Raw genomic sequence first — 5,313 nt, 5'->3', positions numbered from 1 at the left:
TTTTTTTTGCTTGATCAGATGCAAGTCAAAAAAAGTTATTTTTAACTCACATTTTCCATCAAGTTTTTTTTAAACTAACTAAAAAGATGCTCATCACTGGAGTAGAGCTTTGATTTTCAAGCCACATTTTCTCATTCGTGGTTTAGTTTTCTATACTAGTCATCTTTATTTGACACTGATACAGAAACACCTGTGCAATTAAAGAAACTAAGAGAAAAAAAGGAGGGTAGAGCGAGAGAAAGGGAGAGACAGGAATGTGTCAGCAATATTCTTTTATGTCCAATAACTGATCCAGGCTTGCAATGAGGCTCCTCCTCCTGTTTGGGATAGGTCATTACTGTCTGCACTCGCTCCTTCAGTCCAGGGAGAAAAAATAAAATAAAATCAGACAGAAGACCCGCCCACCTGGGTGAGGCCGCCAATAGGAACGCGTCCCTCTCTCCCCTTGCTTTCATTCTGGGTCTCTCTCCCACTCCGTCTCTCTGATAGCAGCCCTCAGGTGATGCAGCACTTTAAGGGTTAAGTCGGCAGTATGTTGGATCTCTGCAGAGGTGACAGATGCTTCCTATCCCACCCAGCACCACAGGGGACCCGGAGGCACTGCGCATACCAATGAGCCACCCTCTGACACACACACACATGCACACATGCACTTATATATGCAAGCACACTCAAGCATAAATATGCATATGTGAACACACACAAAGTCACACACTTTCGCACACACAACACACCTTCTGGGGTATATAAAAGATGTCATTTTTATGATAATCAGCTGTATGAGCATCATTTGAACATCTTCCATGATTTGTCCGAGCGAGCCAGAGCAAATAGACCTGCATGGTTTCCCTTCCAGCACGGAGCCAGGCAGATGTGATCTTTTGTTTGAACACATGACCTTTTACGGAGGGCCATCGCACATGGCACGCGCAAACAAACAAAAAAAAAGGAAAAGCACACGGTCACATAAACACAGGAACATTCAAACATATGGCCCGAACACAGTATCTGCTCACAGGCAAGAGACGTATACACAGGCAATAAAAGTGACAGCTGTCGCCATGATGGAGCACTCGGAGAAGGGGAAGTGAAGGCTTAGGCACCGCGCAACATGGTGTCGAGAAGACCTGCTATTCATTTTCAGCTTAATATGTTCCAGCCCATTGGAAAAACATTGCAGCATATAATGTAAGCAATTTCATATGCGCCCGGCTCTCTCTCTCTCAGAAGCGCCGGGCAAAATGAAGAGACCAGATTAGGATGATGGTTGACTGAGTTCAAAAATAACACAGAGGCTGAGAGAGAGCCATGTGCTCGTGTGRGTAGAAGGCCACTTGTGTGAGACTGAATAGAAAGCACTTTGAAATGGCGCCGACATGTGTATACATCTTAGACATACATGTGTGTTTTAATTAATCAAGTCCCATCAGTATYTGCTATGCACCTCTGCACAGTCACTCTCTATCCCCCGAATGTTTTATCCACCAAAGCAGAAAAAGATCATCAGCAGCTTGACAAGCGATGGATGTCTCAACTTTCATAGATGCAAATACGTAGAAACGTTTTTTTTTACTCCCTCCCATATTGCCACACAAGAGACCAAACCAAATATCATCCACAAATCGTTCCCCTTCATACACACATCCATACACAAACAAGCTGGGGAGCCTCAGCCGGTCCCCTAGCATCTTTATAAGGGTAAATAAATGGTGGGCTTGGCAGTGGGTAAATGCCTGTGCTCCCAGCCTGCGGGCCCAGATGGYGCCTCAGTCGTTTGCTTTACCTTGTTTTGTTTAATTACTACAATCAACTCTCTATTTCGAAAATTAATCACCACCAACCTGTTCCATTAGTCTCTCTCTCTTCCCCACTCTCTCGTGCACACATAGAGGTTGTATCCGTGTGCACAAATCAAATATTGAAATGACATAATATTAGCCTGAGCATAGCATGCAGGGAACATGAAGGCAGCAGAGGTAGAAAGTCTTTTTAGAGCATTCCAACTTTACATGAATCTCGTGAAGAAGAGTGTATTGAAAGGAGAGAACAGTGACACGGTTGGGGGAGAGGTGGGGATGCTGAGGTGGGAGGAGAAGAAGTGGAGAGCCGAGGCAGCGTGGAGGTGTCTGACAGCAGTCGGGCATATGAGAATAACGGGGCGGAAAGCACTTCATTACGTCCCTTTATTCCGTTATAATCACAGGGCGGCCATCACTCCTGGGCGACACCGGGGCCCAGGCTCTGACACCAGGATTGATGCACCGGAAACACGGAGGCCCCCCCACCCGCTGCAACACAATAAACAACCCCATTAACCAACGTGGGCCCACCCTCATCCCCCTTTTGGCGCCGTAAACAGTTCATAATTATGGTCTGCCTGATACGCGCCTCCACGTTGCATTTAATCTTCACTAATTTGACGACAGTGGAGAAGATTGTCAATTACAGTTTTATGCGCGGACGATGGCAGATGCAGGTTTAGCAGCTTGTAATGGAATTAGAGGGAATCAATTTGAAACGGACGAGATGGACGGATATAAACTGAAATGCACGCACAGGCGTTGGGTCATCTCGTGATCAGCCAGTGAGGTACATTTGCTCGAAATGAACGCTTTGCTTAAAACAAACAAAMAAAAAAACATCTTTATTTGCTTGAGATCACTGATGCATGTCTATTAAAACAGGCCTAATCTCTTTATCCTAGCCATCTGAATACACAACACATTCATTTAAAGTGGAATCTTTCTAAACGTGGTCACTCAGTAAACTAACCTACTGTGAGGCTTTCTTTGGAATTCACACCAGCCTCAGATAAGTGAGGTGGTTTACTACTTTTTGTCTTCTACTGCCATCTAGTGGCCAAATTTTGGCATTTTAATTTTTTTATTTCTCACCAAATAATCAGTTGTGCATTTATTAATTGTCATAATAATAATCATTTTTTTGCAAGAGCTTTACAAAACCATATCTGGGCTTTAAAAATCAGACATTTTAACACTAAATCTGTATTTACTTTGCAACATTTATTCATGTTTTACTTGTATGTATGCCTTTAATGGGTCAAGAGGAAATAAATGTATAGGTGGAAGTGTAGTTTCATGTGTAAGCCCTAATATTTTTTTTGCAGGTTGCAACTTTGAGACAAGCTGCACAAGCGATATTTACTTGTTGTTTTTTTCCACACTACTAGTGTGTAACTGCAATTTTTAACTAGTTGACTTTAAGCTTGTTTAGTAAATAGTGTTGTACTTAATTTATCTTGACATTCTATTTCTATATATTTCATATCTGAAATTTTCTTTTTTAATTCTTTGATTTTTTTGTTTTATTCCTAATTTACTTTATGCACCTTAACAACACCATGCACATGAAATTCATTCAATAAATCATATCCTGATTCTGATTCTGACAAGAAAATGCATCATGTGACCTTGACAGTTAGATTAAGTTAAAATAAAGAGAGAAAATTAACAACCTATCCATGAGAAAAATACTGTTTTGGGGATTTTGACACAAGTAAGTTGACTCTTGATATGTTTATAAAGTTCCTGCACTGAGAGGAAAAAGTCCATGCAGACAGAAGTCACGAGAATGTTTTTATTCTGTGGACAATCTAAAGCTGAGTTAGTTTTATGATGCCAAACACTATAAAATAACAAAATAAAAATGAGGATAAAGTCCTACTAATGATTTACAAAACTGTTTCCTCCAGGCTCAAAGGTACTGTATCTTCTAGGAGAACTTTGGTCATTGTGGAGACAGTGACACAGCAGAGGATGGATTTGCTCAACACAAATGTACATTTTTAAAAAGGCAATCTTTGAAAATGCAAGATAACAGGCGAGCATTAAAGAGGATTGAATCAATGGCCACACAGAGACAAAAATGACAACAAATTGCAAGACTGACTCAAYGCTGAGAGATGTAAATGAGTGTTTTGTTTGTTAGACGGCTTTCTTAACAAGATGGAAAATGACTGAGCAAAAACATGTGAGGCAAAGGATTCCTTATTTCTCATGCAATGAACAATGAGAGTGGAATGAACCGACAAGCTCATGCTGAATCAGAACTATTTCATTGCTATGAAGACAGACATCGTACCATGCAGTCAGGTAAAAAGTGAAACAATATTTAGTTTCTGTGTTCAGCTCAGTCCAACACAGTGTGGCCTTGGCCTACATGTTCCACCCAGTTGTGTGAACTAACCTGCTCTTCTTTTACCCAGATACACACACACACACACTTTGTCACTCACATAAAACCTCTTGCCTTTTACCTTGTTAAACTCAGGATAAGAGAGCTGCACGAGCGCCATAAAAGCAGTTCAATAAAACAGTCCTTTTGTATCTGTTTCTCCTCCAGCGTCGTCATCCCTTTTTGTTCTTTAATGAGCCTCTTATGTTCTCAGAAGGAACTGATTGCAAAGGATGGAAATCAAGCATGAACTACATCAAACGGTGCCGTTTGAAAGAGTTCAGTCCAGTAGAGCTCCAGACGTGTTGGTATGCAATTCTGAAAAGTGGCTCCACGTTTGACAAAAAAATAAAATAAAATCAGAATCCACCATTTGCAAAGCTTCTGATAGGTTTAACTTTTCAACTTGACATTTTTTTATTTACCCAACAAAAGTCAGCACAAATATGGACCAAAACATTATAAATCTCAGCAGTTTTTAGTATTTTCTGCTGTTTTCCATAGGTACACAAGCACAAGCGGTTAGCAGCCATTTACAATTTTTGTTTGAAACCTTTAATTTAAGAACACACCACTGATACAAGAAGACAATTTTTTTACTGCTTTTATGGCTTTGCAATGAGGACATTTAATACTTGTTTGTACAGTGATGACAACAAAACATCATAAATGCAATTTAAATGTAATGGACAAATCTAAATGTGGCAACAAAATGGACATACAACAAAGAAATCTGTTTAATAAARTAATTATTGATCCAAATGAGTTATGAAAACAGATACTTGCAGGTACATTATTAAAACACCATTCTACTTAAAATAGCATCAAAACATTATATTTTTGTTCATTATTTCTCTCCTCATAGTTGAGTTGAATAATCTGTATTACAACCGAGTGTTATGTTTGTGAGGGAAAATCTCATTCGCGTTTGGATGTTGTAGTTGCAGTTTTCCGYCGTTAGATGGCAGCCTTGAACGTGTAATTCTTTCAGGGAGACGAAGCGCGCACCCGGAACTGCCGGGGTGCGCGCAGCCGCCGCGCCGTGCGCCCGGGTGAAGAGTTCACGGTGCGGACTTGTCGTTGGGGCGATGCTGCTGCTGAACCCCCACCCCCTACTGC

This window comes from Austrofundulus limnaeus, unplaced genomic scaffold (assembly GCF_001266775.1).
Source record: "Austrofundulus limnaeus strain Quisiro unplaced genomic scaffold, Austrofundulus_limnaeus-1.0 Scaffold78, whole genome shotgun sequence".
NCBI lineage: Eukaryota > Metazoa > Chordata > Actinopteri > Cyprinodontiformes > Rivulidae > Austrofundulus > Austrofundulus limnaeus.
This window is presented reverse-complemented; position numbering follows the sequence as displayed.